This window comes from Rhincodon typus, chromosome 25 (genome assembly GCF_021869965.1).
Source record: "Rhincodon typus isolate 14 chromosome 25, sRhiTyp1.1, whole genome shotgun sequence".
In the NCBI taxonomy this organism is placed as follows: Eukaryota; Metazoa; Chordata; class Chondrichthyes; order Orectolobiformes; family Rhincodontidae; genus Rhincodon; species Rhincodon typus.
The window spans coordinates 7,570,430-7,595,874 of record NC_063356.1 but is presented as its reverse complement, the minus strand read 5'-3'; the positions used below and the strand labels follow the sequence as shown (position 1 = coordinate 7,595,874).

The 25,445-nt window shown below is 42.7% G+C and overlaps 1 protein-coding gene across 1 annotated transcript in view; it reads left to right on the top strand.

Annotated features, from left to right (window-relative positions):
- Positions 1–22,453: 22,453 nt before the first annotated feature.
- The window catches only part of cntn2 (contactin 2), a 189,180-nt gene continuing 186,188 nt past the window's right edge, over positions 22,454–25,445 (top strand). Inside the window, exon 1 of the mRNA XM_048612184.1 lies at positions 22,454–22,577. The gene's annotated coding sequence lies outside the window, so the exon portion shown is untranslated. The remainder of the gene's footprint in view (positions 22,578–25,445) is intronic.

The window sequence follows — 25,445 nt, the reverse complement described above, 5'->3', positions numbered from 1 at the left end:
AAGTTCCATTGTCTGAGCAGACCGCAGGTCCCATTACAGGTGATTTAACCTGAAGATTACCACACCTCAGGAGAGGGGAGAGGTTTTGAAGGAGAACTCTTCATGGTAACCTCAGCTGGTGCAAAAATTGAACCCACGCTGTTAGACATCACAAACCAGCTTCTGAACTAAACTAATGCAGTAAGTATTGAGCACTCAAGGAGACCAACAGGTGGCCTATGTGAGAGATAGACATCAGACACACAAACAGAGAAACACATGACCACATGCACACACAACCACACAGCTAAATGCATACAGATAAATGCAGAGAAATGCAGTAATGGAGACAAAAGTACACAGTGAAGACTGAGAGAAAAAGACAGGTGAGAGAACATACTGACAGATGGAGACAGATAAATTGGGGATGTAGACATGCAATCATATTGATAGACACCAAAGCAAAGGCAAACATGTAGGCATTGTATATGGATTTTTATTTTAGATTTTATTATTTTTTCTTTTAACAATAAGGATGAATAACTTGTACTTGTATAATAGTAAATTTAAAATAGTAAAACATCCCAAAGTGCTTCTCAAAAGTGTTATTGAGAAATATTTGACACCAAGACACAACAGAGCTTTTAAGGTAGCTGACTAAAAGCTTGATGAAGCAAGTTGAGTCTAAAGATCAATCATAAAGAAGGAAGCAGAAGTTTAAGGAGGAAATTTCCAAAGTCAGCTGAAGGCAATAGTGGAGCAATTAACATCAAGGGAAGACCAGAGGCCAGACATGAAGGAGCAGAAAGATCTCTGAGGATTTTAGGCTAGTGGTGGCTACAGAGATATGCAGGTCTTTTTACATAGAATCTAGCATGTTTCCAACTCCAACTACTCAAGAAGGTAACTGATTGGAAGTTTTCTGAAATCCTATTATTCTTTCTTCGACTGTATTGGGTTTAGTGAGAACTTTCCAGAACATGGGGGCCAAGGTCCCTAAGAGGTCCATGACAGAATGATCAACTATTCAGCTTGAAGTGCAAAGGAGACTCATCATACAAATGAAGCTCTAATAGACAGGGTCAAAGGAGACTCATTAGATAGTATGAGGCCATTGAGGCATTTGTAGATAAGGTTGAGGCTGTGTTTGGGGATGAGAAACTAATGCTGATGTCAGGGATAGGTAGGATAGAGAAACTCATAGTATCCTTTCCCAGTCTTGACTGCATGTGATTTGAGATCTACCTTAAACTGCCTGACTCTTAACATGCCTCTGAAGTCAGATTAACCAGGCATGGGTGAACACTGCTACTCTTATGCGTCCATTGTGAGAATTTATTGATGCTACATTTAATGTTTGAGATTTTCTTCATTTTGACAGTGATGATGATGGTGTAGTGATAATAGCGCTAGATTTGTGGTCCAGATCCTCCAAGCTAACAGCATCAGGCAATGAGTTTAAGTCTCATCAGTGTTGTTGATGGGAATTAAATTTAATTTTTAAGAAAACATCTGGAATTAAAGGCTAAGTTTGGTAATAGTGAACATGACTGTTATCGATTGCTGTAAAAACCCATCTGGTTCACCACTGCCCTTTAAGGAAGGAAATCAGCCTTCCTTACCCAGTCTGGTCGACATAGGATTCCAATCCCACAGCAGTGTGGTTGATTTGTAACTGACCTCTGCAATGGCTCCAGTAAGTCACTCTATTCATCTACAATTAGGGATGGAAAACAGATGCTGGTTTTGCCAACAACACTCATCCCACAGAAGAACAAAAGAACTCTTTCAGTTTGAAGGATGCTACAAAGATTAAACAGAATAAAACAAGAGGCAATGCAAATCCGATTAACTAATTTGATACATACCAGAAATTGAAATGGTTACATTTTCTCTGCATTGCTCAACTGTTCTCTGGGTGATAGTTAGGGTTTACTATAAACTATGGTGAGGTATTTCGAAAATACCCAGTTCATCAGTTCTGAGGAAGAGTCACTGGACCTGAAATGTTAACTCTGATTTCTCTCTACAGATGCTGCCAGACCTACTGAGCTTTTTCAAAATTTCTGTTTCTGTTTCTGATATCCAGTATCTGCAGTTCTTTCTTCAGAAAAAAACCCCATACTTAAAATCGCAATACTAAGCTTTGAATGCAAATTTCCAACATTACAAAATCGTCTTAAAGTGCACCTCTCCTTATATTTATGAAATTGCTCTTGCCAAAAACTGTTAATTTCAAAATATTACTGAACTTGAACTAATTGTATGTTCCCTCCATGTCCTAAAATGCGTCATTGCTTAGCAACAAAAGATTACTATCCTTGGGCAGATTTGATACTGTGGCTGAATTGAGAATAAGTGTTTTTAAAAAAGATGTAAGTAACATGTTCAGCCAGAACGTGGGGAGAGATTAAGTGCTTTGGACTGGAGTTGCTGCTTCCCATTGATCTTGCAAGGTGCATTCTATTGCCTTTTAAACCTGACTGAGTTATGAAAGATTGACAATTAAATTTTCACTGTAAGTAAGCCACAATTTCATTATAACAGGGGAGCTATTCCTTTTAGTGACAAGGTAAGTGAATTAAAACAATTTCCAATTGTAACAAACTTGCTCATTCTGCTGCATGGACCTGACTCCAGCATTCTGTGTCCTTCTGCCTTTTTGCTGCTTTGAAGTAAGGAAAACAATTTCATATTTTAATTATTCTTTACTTTCAGTCTTTAAAACTTTAGTCTTGGTTTCCAGCATCAAGCTCATGGTCTATAGAACAGCTATGGTCATACATCAGAATACATGGACCATATGCAGCAGATACTTCAAATCACTGGAGAGTTATCACCTCCACAAAACACCACAAATCCACTGGCAAGATAGGTGTATCAATGTGAGCATGCTGTCATGGGACAATATCCCCAATATCGAGGTACTGGTCACATGTCCAAATGCTTGACACAAGACTTACTAAACAAGTGCTCCACTCTGCGGTCTGCAATGATCACAAGGAATGCAGCGGAAATGTTGCAAGGAGCTGAATAGGCTGGGACCATGTATTCTGGAGCTTTGGACACTCTGGGGTGAGCTTACAGAGGTAAATGAAATCGTAGAAAGGGTGAATAGCCAAGTTCTTTTTCCCAGGGTAGCAGATTCCAAAACTAGAGGGCACAGATTTAAAGTGAAAGGGGAAAGATTTAAAAGGGACATAAGGGGCAACTTTTTCACGCAGACGGTGGTGTGTGTATGGAATGAGCTGCCAGAGGAAGTTGTGGAGGCTAGTACAATTACAACATTTAAAAGTCATGTGGATGAATATATGAATAGGAAGGGTTTGGAGGGACATGGGCCAAATGCTGACAAATGGGACTAGATTAATTTAGGATATCTGGTCAGCATGGATGAGTTGATCCAAAAGATCTGTCTCCATGCTGAACAACTCTATGACTCTATGACACTATGACATCCTGGAAGCCTCCCTAAATATCATCCCCACTGACTCATGCCCTCAAGCCCCACCACTTGCCCTAGAACGCACAACCTAGAGAAGCATCAGCGAATGCGCCAACCACTATGAGGGTCACCAAGTGAAGCATATGGAGCATAAGTGCAAGTAGCAGAAAGAGAATACAGAATCCAGAGGGTCGCACACTGCCCCCATCTCAAACACCACCTACTCACCTGTGGCAGTCTGAAGCTCCAGGACTGGCCTATTGAGCCACCACAAAACCTCACCACTGCGAGGGACTTCCAAATAAAATGAAGAGTTTCAAGTTTACTGCCCATCACTAGCATTTCTGAAAAGATACAGCTGGAACCAATTGTGGGGTTAGAGTCCCAAAATGGTGCTACATATGGAATTCACCCAGCAACAGGAAAACCAATAAATAACAAACTCTATAAGCTCTGGAATTTGCTGCTTAAACTTCTTCACCGTTCTGCCTCTCTTTGTCTCATCCTGGGAAAAGCCCTTTAAAACTTAACTTTTTTGACCGAAGTTTTGATTAGCTGTTCGAATTTCTCCTTCTGTGTATTAGCATAAAATTTTGTTTAATTTTGCTGTTGTGAAGTGACTTGAGACAATTTATCAGCTAAAGGTGCTATTTAAGAATAAGTTGTTGTTGGCACTTTAAGGGACCTTCACAGCCGCTTGCAAAAGTGAGTTGCTTGTCTTCCACTCCACAAGAAAGGGGAATATAAATTTAATGGCAAATAATTGATACACAATTTTGTAGTTTTAGACTAATGATTGGCAGATGCAAAACAGAGATTTGGGCAAAATACTTCCCTCAAAGGATTATGGATCTGTGAAATTCACTACCCCGGAGTGCAGTGGATCCTGGGACATTGAGTAAATTTAACGAGGAGATGGACAGATTTCTAATGAGTTGAAGGGTTATGGAGAGCAGGGCAGCAAAGTGGAGTTAAGGCTAAACTGAGATCAGCCATGATTGTTTCAAATGGTAGAACAGGCTCAAGGGGCTGAATAGCCTACTCCCACGGTAATGTTCTTATATAGACACAGGATAGTTGACTATTAATCACCAGCTTTAGCAGTTTTAACACTTTCATGCGAGTTCTCATTGCAAAATTCACATTTCCCTTTGAGCTGCTACTGCCTGTTTCACCAGATCAACACAAGTGAGATACTGTAGATGCTGCAAATCCAAACAGAAAATGGAAAACGCTAGAAACACTCAGTGGGTCAGGCAGTCTCTGTAGAATGACAGAAAGGCTGATGTTCTCTATTGACAAGAACAAAGAACAGTGCAAATAAAAGTTCATCAACTTGAAAAGTTAGGTCAGCCCTATCCATTGGGTGTTTCCAGAATTTTCATTGAAACAACTGCTTCATTTTTTTCTTATAATCCTTGCCTTATTGAAAGGAAAGCTAAGCTTAGACTCCAATGTGATCTGACCAATGTTTTGTAGAGGTATAGCTTCACTTCCTTGCTTTTATACTGTGTGCCTCCATTTATAAATCCAAGTATCCTATAAGCTTTCTAAACAACTGAATGTCATGAAAGCGAAAAAGTATTGAAGCATGTGAATAACTCTATAAGACTCCCATGCTCCTCTATTTCCAACGGTTTTTACAATCCCTATTTTAATTTCTCTACTTTTGCCTGTCACACCTTCAGCTGCCTAAGCCTTCTAGACTTGAAACGTTAGCTTGCTTTCTTTCCATGGATGCTGCCTGACCAGCTGTGATCTCGCACTTCAAATCGGGTTTAACCTTTACCCTGTGGTTGGACCTGCTGAGGTTTTTCAGCATTTTGTTTTTATTGCAATATTCCACCTGAGTGGAAAGCCCAATCTCTAGGTAGGGTCAGGTTTGTTGACTTACTCGGGTATTTCAATCTCAATTAGAGCTCACTGAGGTTGAGATGTTTGGATGGAAGCCAATACAAGCTTGTTTAATACTGTAATAAAATGCATGATTAGTACATCCACAGGAAGCCTGCACTCTGCCCAAATCACTGGAACACAATTTGCAACTAATCAAACAGCAGTGTAAAGATTGCAGGAGTATTTATTTGTTACACCTACTGAAATTCACAAGCTTAACAGTAAGAATTACCTGTGCACAGATGTAGATTGGACAATGGGGACAGTATATATTTCACAGGGAAATTGTATATAGGAATACAGTAACAAATAAGTAGTTTCGATATAAAAGTGTACCATTGATTATTGTGAAACATTCCCATGCACTTTGCCAGGGGAGGTAGCGGAAGCAGATACTACAGTGATTTTTAAAGGGCATCCTGACAAATACATGAATAGGATGGGAATAGAGGGAAATGGTCTCCAGGAGGGTAGAGGGTTTTAGTTGTGACGGGCAGCATGTCGGTGCAGGCTTTGGGGGCTGAAGGTCCTGTTCCTGTGACGTAATTTTCTTTGTTCTTTGTTCTTGTTCTATTGTCAAACCAAACTTGTCCCTGAGCAACTAAAAGCTTAGTCAAAGAGGTAGGAGCAGGAGGAGAAAGAGTTCGAGAAGCAGTGAAAGTTGAGGAATTAAGTAGGGAGTAGTAGGCTTTGGCAGAGAGCACCACACATTTGGAGATGTTCTTTTTGAATGATGCATTAGAGCAAAGCCTTCCCTGCTCTTTCAAGTGGGCGCAGAAAGAACGTATCTAGTCTGCATTTCAAACAGACACAGAGGTGTTCCTGCTGGTGCCTTTGACCAACCTTTATTCCTCAGTCAGTACCTAATACAGATTATCTGGTCATTATTATGTTGCTGGATACAGGAGTTTTCTTTGCACAACTTGGCTGAACTTTTTTTTATTCATTCACAGGATGAGGGTGTCATTGGCTAGGGCAGCATTTATTGCCCATCCTTAATTGCCCAGAGGGCAGTTCAGAGTCAACCACATTGCTGTGGGTCTGTAGTCGCATGTAGGCCAGACCAGGTAAGGATGGCAGTTTCCTTCCCTAAAGGGCATTAGTGAACCAGATGGGTTTTTCCAACAATCAACAATGGATTAATGGTCATCATTTGACTTTTAATTCCGGATATTTTTTATTGAATTCAAATTCCACCATCTACCTGTTTCCTGCCTCACAACATGACTGCCTTGAAATTCATCTCCATTTATTTAAAGCACATTGCAATGCCCAGAGGTTGTGAAAGGTGCTATGAAAACACAGGCTGCATACTAATCTTGGAGTCACAAAGATCTAGGTTCAAGTCCCAACCGAGGGCTTGAGCACAAGTGTAAAGATCACTGCTCCAATGCAGTACCTCAGGTATCATTATCATCATTGGCAGTCCCTTGAAGACAAGGATGACTCTCTTCCACTCTCAGGGTGGGTCTGTACAGATCAATGTGGGTACCACAGGCTCTGTTACACTTGGGGCAGAAGGTGGTCAAGAGAAGGGGTGGATGGGGCATCGGTGTGGCACGTGCTCCTTTCACTGTTTTCGTCCACCTTCCACTTTTTCCCAACAGCAAGTCTCAAGGTGTTTGACGCCTTCCCAGATGCTCCCAAAGTCACTCTAACTAGTGTCATCAAGCTACAGTATGCAGATGATGCTTGTGTATGAGCAATCTCAGAAGGTGTACTCCAGAACATTATTAACCTCTTTCAGAGGCATATGAGGGCATGGGCGTCACCCTGAACATCCACAAGATGAATGTCCTCCACCAAACTGGCCTGGCATTGTGGAGCAAACCCTCAGTTACCAAGGTCTACAGGGAAGCCTTAGAGAATGTTGACCACTTCCAATACCTCAGAAGTGTCCTATTGACCAACACAGCTATTGATGAAGAGATTCAGCACTGCCTCCAGTGAGCTAGCAAAGCCTACAGCTATCTGAGGAAAAAGGTGTTCGAGGACAACAACATCAGATCTGGCATCAAGATCATACATTGTTGGCAGCGCCATCTTTCAGATGAGAATAAAATGAGACCCAGCTGCCTGCCCGTCTGGATGCCATGGGCACTATATTTGAAGAAGACCCTGGCTGTGATCCCTAATGGCATGCATGATCTTTATCTGTCAATCTTCATCACAAAAAAGATTATCTAGTCATTGTCTTGCTGAAACAATAACAGGGCTGGGCAGACTGGATACAGGGATGGTGTTTTCTGTGGGCAAGTAGGTCCAGAACAGAGTTCATAGTCTCTGGATATGGGGGAAGTTATTTTGTACTGAGAGTCACCTCTCTCTGGCTGAAGAATTCCTCCTCATCTCAGTTCTAAAGGGTCATCCCTTCACTGCACCCTCAGGCCCTGGTCTCTCCTACTGGTGGAAATATCTTCTCCATGTCCACTTTATCCAGCCTCTCAGTATTCTATAAATTTCAATGAGATCCTTCCTCATCCTTCTCAACTCTATCGAGTACAGACCCAGAGTCCTCAACCACTCCTCGTGTAACGAGCCCTTTATCCACAGGATCATTCCTGTAAACCTCCTCTGGACCCTTTCCAAAGCCAGCACATCCTTCCTCAAATACAGCTCCCAAAACAGCTCATAATATTCCAAATTTGGTCTGACCAGAGCCTTATTCAGCCTCAGCAGTATATCTCAAAAGTTGGTTGAAACTGTGGAATACTCTACCACAGAAGGCTGTGGAGATAAAACCTCTAAATAGGTCTAAGAAAGAAATAAATAGAGTCTAGAGGCCAAAAAGAGAGCGTGGGAGTATGGAGTTGAGATAGAGGATTAGCCATGATTATAAGCAATGGCAGAGTGGGCTCAATTGGCCAAATGTCCTAATCCTGCGTTTGTGGGAGCTTGCCATGTGAAAACTGACTGCTGTGTTCCTACATTACAGCAGCAACTACTCTTCAGCTGTACTTTGCTTCTTTAAGGGGATGTAGGCAAGGCAAGCATTTATTGCCCATTCTTACATGTCCTGGAAGCTGAGAGGGCTTGCATGGCCATTTCAGAGGGCAATTAAGTGCTAACAGCTTTGCTATGGGCATGGAATTACACATAGGTCAGAAAGAATAAGCTTTGATTAGTAATCTAGATGGATTTTTAACAACAAGCTTGCTCACTGTTACTGAGCCTAGATTTATATTCCAATTTCATTAATTGAATACAAAATCCACTAGCTGCCATCACGGGGTTTGAATCTACATCCCCAGTGTATTGACCTGATATCTCTCGATTACTGACCCAGTGAAATTACCACACCACTTTCACTGACTATACGGTGCTAAATCATTCTAAGGGCAGAAGAGAGAAAGTTAAGCATAATCCCATAGAAGTTGTTTACACAATGAAAAAAAAGACTTTTCCCCCTTTAAATGAGAAAACTGAACTGATTTGCAGAAATACAAGATAATCACTAATAAACCCCAAAGGTAAGGAGGAGAACTTTCTTTACCCAATCAGTGGTGGGGATATGGAACTCACTATCACTGGGAGTGGTTAACATCAATGCTTTTAAGAGGACGCCTTATAGATACGTAAGGGAAAAGTATAGGGTCTGTATATTATTTTCTCAGAACACAAACACCGGGGAGATGAAAGTTGGAACACTGATGTATTGCAAAGAATGAGCAAGTCTTTTATCGTGAAAGTCAAACCTGGAACTGAATGTTGGTCACTTATTGGTTACTCAAGTTCATGTGACTTTTGGAGAATCTGGACTTGATACTTTTCTGTGAGACATGCTGGCACCAGATACCCTTGTGTTGTACTGTCTAAACATCAATTATGTCTCATTGGGCCAAATGTTCTTGTGTTGGAATATAGTTGTAGTACTTTTGAAATATTCCTTTGAATGCAGATTTGAATTGAGTCTTCCATATTTTTGAGGCACAGGTAAATAGAATTGAGATAAGAATGAGGTTGAAATATTATCAGAAGTAGGCAGGAACATGGGTATAACCAGGTCTGCTACAGTCTTGGAGACAGTAAGGACTGCAGATGCTGGAAGCCAGAGTCTGTAGGTAGGTGTGATGCTGGAAAAGCACAGCAGGTCAGACAGCATCAGATATCATTCAGCCTGAAATGTTGACTTTCCTGCTCCTCTGATTCTGCCTGACCTGCTGTGCTTTTCCAACCTCACATCAATAGACTCTGTTATAGTCTTACTGAATTGTACATCAGAATCAAAGGGCCGAGTGGCCTACTCCTGCTCCCAATTTGAATGTTACACATCCCTCTTTACAGCAACCTTTTCTTGGCAGAAAAAAAATCGAGGAGTTGAATACTATTTAATTAGAGCAAGATTGCAGAAAGCTACAGAATAAAGGGATTTAGAAGTCCTCATTCTGAACCATATAAAGCTAGCACTCATGTTCAGTGGGTAATATGGAAGACCAATGGAATGTTGACATTTATTTCAAAGGGAATGGAATATAAAAAAAAGGGAGGTTTTGCTAAAACTGTCCAAGGCATTAGTTCTACCACAGCTGGAATACTGTGAACAGTTTTTGACTCTTTATCCAAGGAAAGAGAGCCTGGCAGTGGACTCAGGCCTGGAATACAATGGGCTAGCAGCAACTGTCTTCTTCATTACTTTTGCGTGATTAGATATTGTGGCATTGTGTTCTGTTCAGAGCATCCAATATCTTTGCTGTAATAATTTTAGCACAAGATGAATCAGAAAGGACATAATTCTAAAAATTCCAAAAAAAATTTCCATTTTCCCTCATTTCTACCTTTCACTGTTCCTCCACACCCCTTTGCTGCCCTGCGTCATGTCTAGACTTGCTTTCCTTTTCACTTGATCTCTCTGCTCCTGGACTTCTGCTTGCAAGCAGAAATGTGTATTGTATGTTTGATTCCAGTCCATCAATCAAGTTTAAACCTAATTCAGATCTCCCACACAGAGAGGGCCATCCAATGTGTTCTCCCAAGAGACTTTAAGGATGTCAAGATAAAGGGGCAGGAAGATCACTGATCAAAAGTATTTGCCTACAGAGACAGCCCTACAAAATATCTAAGTGATCTTTAATCAAATCCCAGGTAGTCTTCTCTTTAAAAAGAAAATGCATTCAGGATAATATTATTAAGCAAGTCGCTTACAAACCAGTTTGATAGATGTGACAGATTTTCTCCTGTGTTTTATCATCTCGGCATTGTGGAACATTTTCTTTGAAGGTTTTTCTTAACACGGTTTATTTGGTTGACCTGTTGTCCTCTATGAACCAAGGCCATAACAACAACAGCGACAATTTGCATTTAGATAGCACCTACCTGTAACGCGGCACAAAATGTCCCAAGACACTTCACAAGAGTGCAATCAGTCAAAATGTCAGAAAGTGTACTGCATTTGGGGATATTAGGGCAGGTGACCGAAAGCTTGGTGAAAGGGGTATGTTTTAAGGAAGGACTCAAACTAAGAGTCGGATACCGAGGTGTTCAGGGCAGGTGGAATTTAATGTGGGGAAATGCGAGGTCATGCATGTTGGCTGAAGAAATTGGAGGAGTTGAATATTATCGAAACAGAGAAAGACCGCAGTAAGCTACAGAACAAAGGGATTTAGGATTCCTCATCTCAAATCACATGCTAGTTCAGCGGGTAATAGAGCCAGCTAATGGAATGTTGGTCTTTGTTTCGAAGGGTATGAAATTTAAAAGTAGAGAGGTTTTGCTAAAACTGTACAAGGGACTAGCCAGGCCACAGCTGCATGGTGATCAATTTTGCCTCCATTATCTGAGGCAAGACGTACAGGCATTGAAGGCAGTCCACAGAAGGTTCACAAGGCTGAGGAAACTGCCATCCTTACCTGGTCTGGACTACAGACCCACAGTAATATAGTTGGCTCATGACTGCCCGCTGGGATGGGTAATAAATACTATACTGTCATCCAAGAATGAATTAAAAAAACGACTGATTCCAGGTATGGAGGGACTGTCTTATAAGGTGAGGTTCAGGTGATTGGACCTGTATTCACTGGAATATAGAAGAATGTGAGGTGACCTTCCTGAAACGATTCTTAGAGAACTTGACAGGGTAGATGCGGAAAGGTTGTTTCCCATTTCCAGAGAGTCTAGCGCCAGACAGCATTATCTCAGAATGAGGGGCTGCACATTTAAGGCAGAAATGGGGTGGAATTTCTTCAATCAGAGCTTTGTGAATCTGTAGAATTCTTTACCATAGAGGGCCATTAAGTATATTCAGGGATGAGATAGACTGATTTTTAATCAGTAAGTGAATCAAAGGTTACATCAGAGCTGGGAATAGGAAATTTGGCCCCTAAATCCTGCCCTGTCATTCAATATGATCATGGCTGATCTCAACTCAACCTCAGTCAACTTTCCTGCCCCCTCTCCATGATCTTTCAATCCATGACTAAGTAAGTATCTAGGTTCTGCTTAAAATAACTCAATGTCCCATCATCCACCACATTCTGGGATAGTTATGTGGAAAAGGCAGGAAAGTGGAGTTGAGGATTATCAGCTCAGTCATTGGACAGTGGAGCAGCCTAGATGGGCTGAATGGCCTCCTTCTGCTTCTGTGCCTTATGATCTTATGAAGGACGTTGCAGACCCCAAAGTCCAGATGGATGGAGGCACAGCCATCGATAGTGGGACCAAGAAAATGGGGTGAGTGTGTAAATGCGTACAGAGGACCTGCAGGATTCTAGTGTCATAAGGGGGTTAAGGAGTATCTTATTACTAAGAGACATGTGGACCAGTGAAACAGTCACAAAGTGCACCCAAGCACTAAAAACTCTAAATATTCAACGTTAAATGACAGCATAATCTAAGCAAATAGAGGCAGCAATTGTTAGAATCTACAGGTGAGCATTAGTGTGTTTTTGTGTGTGAGTTACTCAGCTTGCTATCCATTACTGCTCTGACCTGCAGGCTGGAATGTTAGAATTCATTTCAAAGATCTCCATGGATTTAAGGATCACAATTAGTCCAAAAGCAGCAAATGTAGACACTCTGGCCTGTGTGCTTGCTTGTGTTCCCAGATCATTCTGAAGAAACAAACAAGATCCCTGGGAGGTTGAGTAATTTATTGTTCTAGGAAGATCACCAAAGATTGCAAGTTAAAGACACTGAAATGATCTGTTTCACTTCTTCAGGGCCTATTTCTTATGTTCAAGTTTGAGGCTGATAGATTTTCGGTCACTAAGAGGATGAAGGGGTTATAGTGATCGTGCAAGGAGCTAGTGGAGTTGAGGTAGATCAGCCAAGTTCTTACTGAGGGCTGAGGGGCTGAATGGCCTCTTACTGTTCATATTTCTTATATTCTTACAGAGCAATTTGTCTGAGCTGATGACAACAACTTGCTTTTCCTACTTGCTATTGTATGACTCCATGACAAAAAGATCCTTATTGAAAAAAATAATGTTTGCTCATTTAATGTACAGTGGGAAAGCACAGTGTGGCTGTCAACTCCCTCTTTGACCTCACCAGTTCCTATAGCTGTAACCCCCTCCAGCCCCACAACCCTCCAAAATTTTGGTATTCCTCCAATTCTAGACTCTTGTTTTCCCTAATTTCCTTTGTCCCACCTTCAATGACCCAGCCTTCAGAGACAGAGCTCAACATTCTTCACTGTAGCCTATTCAGGCACAATTTGACATGGGCAAAAAACACTGGAAGAATTGCAGATGCTGGAAAGCAGAAACAGACCGGAAATTGCTGGAAAAACTCAGCAGGTCTGACAGCATCTGTGGAGAGAAAACACAGTTAACGTTTCGGGCCCAGTGAGGCTTCTGCAGAACCAGTTCTGATTTTGTCCAGCAATTTCTGTTTGTGATAAACACTTACTTCCTCTTATTCATTTCTGGGTCGTTATCCAACGCCAAGCTTAATGTTATTTCAGAGAAGGCTCAGATAAGATTTTCAGACTCTTCCTCAATTTCTCTCCACAATTTGGCATGGCGCGATTTCAGAGCAGATGGTCAATGTTTGGTGACAGAAGTACGCTTTAAGGAAGATCCTAACAGAGGAGAGGGAGAGAGAGATGGGATGGTGGAAAGGTCTAGGAAGGATGTCTCAAAGTTTAAGGCATATGCAGTTGAAAGCAGAGCTGCCTTGTTGGAGCGATAAACCTGCTTTCTTGGGTGAGAATAGACGTTTCTGCAAATCTATTTGAGATAAGTACAACTAGTTCTCCATAGGCCAGAATTTATTTTATAACTAAGCCCTGGTAATGAATTATCTGGTCAGTACCACGTTTGCAGGAGCTTGTTGCGCACAAATTGGTTTTTGTGCTTCCAATGTTGCAACTGAGACTGCACTTTGGAAAGCACTTTGTTGTCAGTAAAGCATAGGGGGATGTCCTGAGCTTTCGTGTAAACTGTTACAGAAACTCAAGTCTTACTTTCTCCTTCCTACTCCCACCTTCTCTCAACACGTTGGCCCTGTGTTATGTGTCCATGGATTTCAGCAGTAAGTCTGTGGGTGGGGTTAGAGCAGGAAGGCTAACTGGCTCTGGAACTGCTAAAGGAGCTGGAGCTGCTGAGCTAGATCCTGTTCTCACCAGGTGATACTACTACTGTTCCTCCACAGGGATGTGTCAAATGGCAATTTACATTGTTAGCCTAAGGGCACCTTCACTGCTGCCCCAGCAGTGACCCCACATCAAAATGTGAGAGGCGATTCCAAATTTAAAAAGGTATTTATAAAATATTCAATACCTGTGGTATTTCAAATGGAAGTCACACATGAAGTACTACCAGCTCCATAGAGAGTAAAATAAAGGAGCATGGAGAAGGCTACTGTGTTGGGCTAATGTCACTGGACTGGTAAACCATATTCTGGGGATACAGGTTTGAATTCCATTACAATAGCTGGTAAAATTTGAATTAATAAATCAACACCTGAAATCTAGTCTCTGTGATGGCTACCACAAAGCTATTGTTGAGTTTTTTCTTAAAACTCTAATGCCCTTAGGCAAATCTGTAATTATGCGTTATTTACTATTATGAGTTACTTATTCTCACATCTATCTAGAAGATACAGTGAAAAGAGTTTTGTCATCACAATCAGGTGCCAATTTGAGTTACAAAAAGAAATTACATAAATAGAGACGACAAGGTGTAGAGCTGGATGAACACAGAAATCATTTCTGAAGAAGGGTCTGGACCCGAAACGTTAGCTCTCCTGCTCCTCTGATGCTGCTTGGCCTGCTGTGTTCATCCAGCTCTACATCTTGTTATCTCAGATTCTCCAGCATCTGCAGTTCCTATTATCTCTTACATAAATAGAGCTCATCTACAGTACAAGGAGTCTTAAACACAGCTCCAGGACTTGTGCAAGGTGTCCCAGACCTCAAAGACTCACTGCACTTCAGGCCTCCCACAGACTGCAGTCTTTGCACCAGGCACTGCCACCGCTGCAGCTGACAACCTACTAAGTCCATGCTCTGGACCTCCCGCAGCCAGAAATCCTCACCCCAGGCACCACAACCACCGCAGCTGATGAACTGCCAGGTCCACGAGTCCAGCACTTCAGCGCTACCTCAGCCAGGAGCCGTTGAACCCCGAGCACCACTGCAGACATGACCCGCTGAGAGCCCAAGTCCAAGCTCCGGGCCTACTGCAGTCAAAAATCCTGACTCCAGGCACAGTGACCACTGCAGCCGACCATCCACTGGGTCCACAGATCAGAAGATGAAGAGAAAATCAAAGAGAAAGAAAAAGATGAGAAATGAGAGAAAGAGAATGATGCAGTCAGCCTGGAGTGGACGGGCTCAGGATCCTGAACACTACCATCTTGGCCATCCTTACCCAGTCTGTGTCTCCAGATCCACAACAATATGGTGGCTCTTAATTGCTCTCTGAAATGGCCTAACTGTGCCACTCAGGTCAAGGACAGCTAGGGATGGGCAACAAATGGTAGCCTTGTAAACGACAGGGTAAAATTAAAAAAGAAGACCGATTTTTGGCCTCGAGGTATTGCCTTTCAAGATCCTTTTCAAAATCATAAAGGCAATTTCCTTCAGAAGTTTTCCTACTCTATATATGACTAGATAAGACTGAAATGATAATCTGTACCAGATTTAGTATGAGAGACCAATGTCAACTCTGGTTGGGTATAACCCTCATGGCTTCACCAACACTGGCCTTCAATTACCTTCACCAATTTCCCCGGCTCCCTGTCACAGATCCTTTCACCCCCTGCTGTGAATTGCACTAAATAAAACTAACACGTGCCCAACTACAGGCAGCCATTATCAGACTAAATGTATTACTTGTGGAAATATTTGCTTGGTGACAAGCCAGGCAGCAATTTCTATGTTCGTCTTTGATGCGGGCTCGACAACTTTCTGAACTGTTATAGATTAACCCTGGAGTCTAACAGAATAAAGAGTGCAGCAATGTACACAATATACTAGACTGCTTCCCCAAAGAAACAGTTTATACATTAAAATGTGACATGGTACATGCAGCACAGAATGCAATATGACCAAGTCAGCATCAATCCCGTTTCCTGAACATGTAGCAGTTTGGGTTGCTTCTTTGTTTTTACTGTAATCACGACCAAAGCATATATTACTTATACTTCCAAACTAATCCACATGTAATATTCAACACAAAAACAGAAATTAGTGGAAAAGCTCAACAGGTATGGCCGCATCTCTGGAGAGAAATCACTGTTAACATTTCAGGTCAAGTGACCCTTCCTCAGAACTTTGTAATTTTGTTTCCTTTAACACCAGTACTTTCTTTCAAATCAAAAATGTCATCAACTGGCAATAAATAATGGAAAGCACACCACTTTTCTTCTTCCTTCCTGCACAATTTCGATTAACCAGTCTAGCTTCCTCTACTTTCAGGCTGAGTATCTCCAGTTTCCATTAGCTTAACTCTTCCCTTTCAACACTTCTGACTGTACTAAACCTAAACTTTAACATTGATATCAACTCCATTCAATGGTTCAGACTGTGTATTTGATTTGATTTCTCTTAATCAAAGGCCTTAGCTTCACTGAAATAAAAATCGAAAGAAGTGCAGATGCTGGAAATCAGAAACAAAAGCAGAAATTTCTGAAAAAGCTCAGCAGGTCTGGCAGCATCTGTGGAGAGAAATTACAGTTAACGTTTCGAGGAAGGACAAGGTCAGAAGTCACACATCACCAGGTTATAGTCCAGAGATAGTAGGAACTGCAGATGCTGGAGAATCTGAGATAACAAGGTGCAGAGCTGGATGAACACAGCAGGCCAAGCAGCATCACAGGAGCAGGAAAGCTGACTTTTCGGGCCTAGACCCTTCTTCATTTCTGAAACCAACACCTGAAGAAGGAGAGAGGCTCTGAAAGCTTGTTGTTTTCAAATAAACCTGTTGGACTACAACCTGGTGTTGTGTGATTTCTGACCTTGTCTACCCCAGTTCAATACCGACAGCTCCACATTTCGGGGAAGGGTCACTGGACTTGAAACGTTAACTGATTTTTCTTCACAGATGCTGCCAGACCTGCTGAGCTTTTCCAGCAACTTCTGTTTTTGACCCTAGCTCCAATTGCTTAGCAGGTGGACTCTGTTTCCAACAAACTTGCAGTTTCTTTGCATCTTTCATTTTCTTTCTGAGTTCACTTTATACTGCAGTGTGTTTCATCATGTTCTCTCTGTCAGATTTCCTCTTTCAACCAAATGGTCTATATGACAAAGACTGAATTGCTCTTTAATCATCATTTTAAATGGGAATGTATCTAGGCTCTACACAAGTCCAACTGCATTATTTCCATTTATCACCATGACCTTCTAAACTCTCTTAAGTTTCATCTCTCATGTGTCATGACTCATTTTTACTTTGTCCTGCTTTTGTCTTACTTGTTATTGACGTCAGGCTTTGGTAAGCTAAACCTGTCCTAGGAACTTGCTTAAGCAATAACTCAAAAGGCGAGCAACCTATACCAGGCTTAGGTTAATCTGTAAGAGAACAGAATATTGTCTAGCCTGCATTAAAACAGAGATGTAGAAATTCATATTCCGCTTGGGAACCCTGCAGCCCAATGGTATCAATGTGGATTTCACATGCTTCAAAATCTCCCCTCCCCCAACCGCATCCCAAAACCAGCCCAGCTCGTCCCCACCTCCCTAACCTGTTCTTCCTCCCACCTATCCCCTCCTCCCACCTCAAGCCCCACCCCCATCTCCTACCTACTAACCTCATCCTGCCCCCTTGACCTGTCCATCCTCCCTGGACTGACCTATCTCCTCCCTACCTCCCCACCTACACTCACCTTTACTGACTCCATCCCCGCCTCTTTGACCTGTCTGTTTCCTCTCCACCTATCTTCTCCTCTATCCATCTTCTATCCACCTTCCCCTCTCTCCCTGTTTATTTCAGAACACCCTTCCTCTGCCCCATTTCTGATGAAGGGTCTAGGCCCGAAACGGCAGCCTTCCTGCTCCTATGATGCTGCTTGGCCTGCTGTGTTCATCCAGCTCTGCACCTTGTTATCTCAGATTTTCCAGCATCTGCAGTTCCCACTAGCTCATATGTAGAAGTTACTGTCTGGCTTGTCACTGAGAAAATACAACCTCAAAGACCTCTTGACAATCTGTCCACATCTTTCTTCTTTTAAATTTGGAGTTTGACTCCACTCTCACTCAAAAATATTTCAAACTATTCTGATATAAACTACAGGCCATTATCTGACACCAATTCATGAATTTCCGGCAAGCCATAAATTTCAAACTAACTTCTCAAAAAAGCAATGGTTTTGACACTCATGAAATTGTGTAGAGATTCAACATTTATCCACTTGCTATTGCTATCGATCTAAACAGGCCGTTGTTTCTCTTCCATTTCATAGAAACCGACATGCCCTCATTCCTGTGGTTTCATTGTGTTTGACCATGGAATGAAAGGAGCCTTAGTTGGATCATTTCTCATTCTGAGACACTCGGCATCTTTCCATCGACTCTTCAAGATCTCTATTTGCCTGTGAATTTCAAAAATAGCGTTTTGTTACTGTTTTTGCACTATCTCAGTGTGCTCTTGGTGAGGTTCCTCTCACAACCTCTCTCTAGTTTGAGGCAGAATAATAACTCTTATACCACATTGCAGACAACTGTGATCCACACTCATGTCAGTTCTGTGTGGGAACACTTTACTGAGCATCACTTTGTTGCTTGTTTTTCTTTTATTCATTTGTGGGATGCCAGCATTAATTGCCCGTCCCTAGTTGCCCTTGAGAAGGTGGTGATGAGCTGCCTTCTTGAACCGCTGCATTTCTCCTGCCGTGCGTTGACCCACAGTGCCCTTAGGGAGGGAATTCCAGGATTTTGACCCAATGACAGTGAATGAATGGCAATATATTTCCAATTCAGGATGGTGAGTGGCTTGGAGGGGAACTTAAAGGTGGTGTTGCTATGTATCCACTGCCCTTGTCGTTCTAGATGTCAGTGGTTGTGGGTTTGGAAGGTGCTGTCTGAGGATCTTTAGTGAATTTCTGCAGTGCATCTTGCAGATAGTACACATTGCTGCTACTGGGCATTGGGGGTGGAGGAAGTAGATGTTTATGGATATGGTGCCAATCAAGCGGGCTGCTTTGTCCTGGATGGTAGCAAGTATCTTGGGTGTTGTTAGGGTTGCACTAATCCAAGCAAGTGGGGAGTGTTCTATTACACTCTGTGTCTTGTAGCTGATGGACAGGCTTTGCGGAGTCAGGAGGTGAGTTACTCGCTGCAGTACTACTAGCCTCTGACCTGTTTTTGTAGCCAATGTGTTTATGTGGCAAGTCCAGTTGAGTTTCTGCCAATGATAACCCCCAGGAGGTGGATAGTGGAGGATTCTGAGATGTTAAAAGCATGGAATGTTAGGGGCAACAAGGTGCAGAGCTGGATGAACACAGCAGGCCAAACAGCATCATAGGAGCAGAATGTTAGGGGGTGGTGATTAGATTGTCTTTTGTTGGTGATTGTCATAACGTGGCATTTGTGAGTCACAAATGTTACTTGCCACTTGTCAGCCCAAGCCTGGATATTGTCCAGAACTTACTACAGATTTAAACCTGGATGCTTCAGTATCTGAAAAATCACAAATGGTGTTGAATATTGTGCAATTATCAATAAACATGCCTACTTCTGACCTTATGACACTACCCTAAGGAACTCCTACAGAGATGTCCTGGAGCTGAGATGACTGACATCCAACAACCATGACCATCTTCCTTATGTGCCGTATGACTCCAACCACCAGACAGTTTGGCACCTGATATGCATTGATCACAGTTTTGCTAGGGCTCCTTGATGCCACACATGGTCAAATGCAGCCTTGATGTTAAGGGCTGTCACTCTCACCTCATCTCTAGAATTCAGCTCTTTTGTCCATGTTTGAACTAAGGCTGTAATGAGGTCAGGAGCTGATTTGTCCTGACAGAACCCAAACTGGGCGTCACTGAGCAGGTTATTACTGAGCAGGAGCTGCCTGATAACGCTGTTGGTGACACCTTCCATCACTTTACTGATGATTGACAGTAGACTGATGGGGCAGTAATTGGCCGGGTTGGATTTGTCCTGCTTTCTGTGTACGGGACATACTTGGGCAATTTTCCACATTGCCGGGTAGATACCAGTGTTGTAACTGTACCGGAACAGCTTTGCTAGGGGAGCGGCAATTTCCGGAGCTCGGGTCTGTTGCCAGAATGTTGTCAGGGCCCACAACCTTTGCAGTTCTGGAGCCTTACCACCTTATTTTTAATTTTTTATAATTATCTCTCTGCCTCAATTAATTAGATTATAGGTCATCCCTACACTTACTATTCAGCTGTTAACACTTTACTGACACCGTCTTGACACTTGATCACCTGCAGAGATTTATTATTCAACTTGTTGAAACTCTACTCACACCATTCATATGATCTTTTGACCTCTCTGCTGTAAATTCTGTGCCTTTGTGTCTGCCTGCACTTCACCTGACGAAGGGGCAGCGCTGCGAAAGCTTCCGATTTCAAATAAACCTGTTGGACTATAACCTGGTGTCGTGTGACTTCTGACCTTACCTGTGTGTTGTAACACACAATGTTCTTTCAAAACGCTTAAACTTCTTCACAAATCAACTTCAGAAATTTCATGAAGGTTGTCACAAATTTTTTGTCCTTTGTTTCTCAAAGATAATGTACACAAAACAATTCCATTCCAGCCTTGTCACCATCTTTCTATCATGCATTGCACTAACACATGCCCAAGTGTGGCCAATCATTGTGGCATGATGGCTCAGTGGTTAGTACTGCTGCTTCACAGCACCACGGACTTGGATTCAATTCCACCTCCAGCTGACTGTCTGTGTGGAGTTTGCACGTTCTTTCCCCATGCCTGCATGAGTTTTTTCTGGGTGCTCTAGTTTCCTCCGACAGTCCAAAGATGTGCAGGCTAGGTGGATTAGCCATGCTAAATTGCCTGTAGTGTTCAGGGATGGATGTGGGTGGAATTCTGTGAGGGCCAGTGTTGGAGTGAAGGGCCTGTTTCTGCACTGTAGGGATTCTATGATTCATTATTGGAGAAACTTTGCACATAACTCCCCAACAGAGCAGAGTGCAGCTTTATCCTTTTCCCCCATTCCCAAGGTTTATGTAACCAATTAATAAACAAAATAACACCATTATTTAAGTATGCTTTTTTCATTTAATTCAGTTTGGCTCACTAAGTTTCCCTGAGATTAAGGGACCCCAGGGCAGTCTTGACAAGTTGTCATGTTAGGTATGTGTATGCAACATAAATGAGAAAGTGTATGTCTGAGAGAGAATGAAGGTGTAAAAAATAGAGGTGACATTTGAGAGAGAGTGAGTGTGAGAGAATACTGGTGTGTGAAAGAAAGAGTGAGAGAGAGAGAGAGTGTGAGAGACAGGGAGTGTGCGTGAGAGAGAGTGTGTGAGAGTATAATGGTGTTTGAGAGAGAGAGTGAGTGTCAGAAATAGAGAGTGTGAGAGTCAGAGAGAGTGTGAAAGAGGGGGGAGTGTGAGAGAGAAAAGGACTGTGAGAAAGAGTGGCAGCGAGAGAGAGGAAGTGCGAAAGAGAGGGAGTGTGAGAGAGGAGGGGATTGCAAAAGAGAAGGGGTGTGAGGGAGAGGGGGAGTGTGAGAGAGAGAGTGCGTGAGAGAGCGAGGGAGTATAAGGGAAAGAGTTTGTGAGAGAGAGGGAATGTGAGAAAGAGGAATGTGTGAGAGAGAGCGTGAGTGAGAGAGAGTGTGAGAGAGAGGGGAGTGTGAGAGAGAGAATATGAGAGAGAGAATGTGAGAGGCAGAGAGGATATGAGAGAGAAATGAGTGTAAAAGAGGAAGGCAAGAGAGAAGAAGGCAAGAGAGAGGGAGTGTGAGAGACAGGGAGTGAGAGAGAATGTGTGAGAGTATTGATGTTTGAGAGAGAGAAGGAGTGTCAGAAGTAGGGAGTGTGAGAGGAGTGCAAGAGAGAGGGAGTCTGAGATGGGGGAGTGTGAGAAAGAGAGGAAGTGAAAGAGAGGGAGTGTCAGAGAGAGAGGGAGAGTGAAAGAGAAGGGGTGTGAGAGGGAGACTGTGAGAAAGGAGCATGAGGGAGAGAGGGAGTGTGAGAGAAGACTGTGAAAGAGGGATTGAGTGAGACAAAATGTGAGACACAGTGTGTGAAAAGGAGGGCTTGTGTGAGAATACAAGGGAGTGAGTGAGAGTGAGTGGGTTTAAAAAATAGTGATGTCGTTAGAGAGAGTGTAAAAAGGAGGGAGGGTATGTGTGAGGAGGAACTGAGGGTGGGACAAAATGTGAGAAAGACATGATGTGTTGAAGAGGGAAGGGAAGTGTGTGTGAGAGTGCATGAGTGTGTGAGAGAGAAAGACAGAGTGTATGAGACAGAGGGACAAGTGTGAGAGAGAGAGAAGTGAAGTAGAGGTTTGGGTGAGTGAGAACAGGAGTGTGAGAGAGATATGTGTGTGTGTGTCTGTGTGTGTGTGTGAGAGAGAGAGAGAGAGAGAGAGAGAAGCAAAATGCTAGGGAAACTGTCAATACATGAATCATGTACGAAGGTCTCCTCTCAGTGGCCCTGGAGCTGAGCAAATGGAAAGCTCCCAAGAGCTGCTACGTTTACTGGAAGAGGAGGAGCACATCCTAGTGCAAATGCTGCAGTGCTGGTGGAACACATGCAAAGGGTTCTGAGTAATATTTCAGCAAAGGGAGAAATCAGAGGGAAAAACACCCAGAAGGGCTGTTAATCTGTTTCAAGGTGATGTGAGAGCTGCTGGAGTTCTTGGCAGAAAAAAAAGGTATGATTATCTTTTCATTTCGGTGGTATTAATGAACAGATCTGATTTTCTTGTTAATGCATATCGAAAGCAGAAGCCTTGTATTAGTGTCACTGATCTACTGCTGGGATAAGCTGCAGTGTACAGTATCAGGGAGCATCAAGGCAGCAAGCACAGAAGTGAAGTGTTTGCTGGGAGTGTTGTTGATATTGAAAGGCCCCTGTTACTGTCCAGTGTATATGTCTGCTTTTGCCCGCAATAAACAGTGGGTTGAAAAGGCAGGACCAGTTTCCACAGTGTCAGCTTTTGTATAGCAGCCGCTACAACACCTGTTCTGTTCTGTGGAGCAACCACTCTTCTCTCACTCTCTCTCTCACTCACACTCTCTCACTGTCTTCCTCATTCTTCCTCCACTCATTTTCTCAACCTTTCACTCTCTCCACCTTATCTCATTCTCTCTTGCTTGCTTTCTGCCCCTGTCATTCTCACTCCAATTCTTCCTTCTCTCTCTCTGTGTCTCTCACCCATTCCCTCTCGTACCCCCTCTTTCTCTCTCTCCTCTTCTTTCTGTCCTTCTCTTGCTGTCCGTCTCTCCCAAAGATTTGCAATCCCTCTCTTCCCTCTCTGCCGCTCTATCTCCCTCTCTCCTATTGTTCGCTTCCTTCTACCAGAGTCTCATTCCCACTCTCTCCCTCCCCTCTCTCTTTCTCTCTCTCTCTCTCACTCTTTCTCTATCAGACAGGATGGTTTGTCCACCTTGCTGAAGGCACCAGTGTTGACGTGAAATGCATGGTGATGACATCATCACACCCTGAGTGTCAGCAAAGAGAAATTTTGCTTCAAGAAACATTTGCAACTGACACCAGATTGATAGATGCCTCCTAGGTCTTTAAATTCTGAAATAATGTGGAGTTTTAAGTATCGTGATACATTAAACAATGCAATCCCAGTAATACATTAGAAGTCAGTGATTATCATTGATAAACAGAGAACAGACAGATTGGCAATGAGGGAAATCAAGGGCATTTCCTGACTGTCCCCAGAAAACATTCTGTACCCCTTCATCCATGCCAACCACTCCACATTTTCCCTGAGATTTTCTAAAGGTGTATGCATGAGAACCAATCCACCCTGGCAGAGAAAGATGTATTCATGCTGTGCTATTGGGTGTGAATTGAACATACTTGCCTGAAAATTACAGCAGAGCAACAGGCCTTTCAGCCCAACTGGTCTTTACTGTTCCACACAGCTTACATCCACTTTCCTTTTTAACCAACGCATTTAGCTCCATAATCTAACATGGTCCTAATGCAACTGTTGCAAGAGGCTCTAGTAGGGGAGTGGTAGTGTCTGTACCCCTGATGCTAGGGAGCCTGGGTTCAAGTCTCACCTGCTCCAGAGGTGTGTGTTAATTTCTCAAGTTCCACCAGGGTGAAAATCTAGCAATGCATTTGCAAATAACAAAGTTCACATCATCCTAATCTGACCAGCATCATGAAGATTCAAATGACTTTTGTGGCATATTCTTAATCTGAAGTGCCACCTATGAATCAATGCTAGATTACGTCTCAACCAAACATGCAATTTCTGCATAATTTATAAAAGTGCTTTCATGGGTACATTGGTAAACCTAGCATTTCTTGCCCATCTCCTTTCGAACTGAGCGGCTTGCTAGGGGCATTTCAGAGGGCAACTGAGAGGCAACCACATTGCTGTGGGTCTGGAGTCACATATAGGCCAGACCAGGTAAGAATGGCAGATTTCCTTCCCTAAAGGACATTCGTGAACTATTTGAGTTTTTGCAGCACCTGGTAATAGTTGTCATGGTCACCATCACGGAGACTGTCTTTACGTCGGATTTAAATGGCATTAGGTGTCACGGTGACATTTTAAAACTCAGTGAAGTTATGAATATGTCACAGTGCTGAGGGCTGAGCAGTTTGTTACCTCCTTTTTTACCCATGATCCCCCACTTCCCCCACCATGTGTCCTATAGCCGAGCCCCCACCCCATTTAAAATGTACACCCACTTCCACATTAATCTTCCCATGTAAAGTTCAGTTATATCGGAAAATACCGCCACCACCACAAAGCAAGATCTTACAAACAGCTGTCATATGTCCAGTTGGGTTCTCCCTAGCCTGTGCTCTATTCAAGTATATGAAATGAGCGGCTTGAGGTGGACATGGTTGACAAACATTTGCATTGATCTGGGAGTGGGTGGCGGGGTGGGGTGGTGGGCAGTATGCTAGGGGAGAGCAGAGGGACGTTCTCTTCAATGATGTTCAGTGCGGTAAACACTTGAGGTGTACCTCGCCCTTGCTCAATTCCCTCACTACAACATCATTGTCCAACCAGCAATACCCACATCCATTAACAGATAATAAACCATACTCGCTTGAGACTGGCACTTAGGTAGACTGATGAGGAGCAGGGACATCTGATTTCCACTCCCAGCTCTGCATCAGCCACTGGCCAGAGAGTTCTGTACATAAACATGACAAAGTTAAAGCCTCAAAGTTAAAATCCCACAATCAGTGAGGGTTATGCTCTTGGAAGTCTTTTTAAATGACAAATTTACAAGCTTACAATGGCAGTCATTTGCATAGATTAGAACTATCCACAAATAGATATGTACAGTACACAGTAGAAAATAAAAATAATCAATGTTTAATTACATATGATGTCCAGCTGGAAAAATTGTTTAATAAAATGATAATTATATATAATTTGTCTCATCTACCCTTATTTACCCTGTTCTCCAGCAGAATTCAATGATTGTAACCACAATGAATACCCATGTGCAAATACTCCAGGCAGCAACATGTCATACAATGCACAGACACACCCTCACCCTCCCTCTCATACACATACACAAACATCCTCATC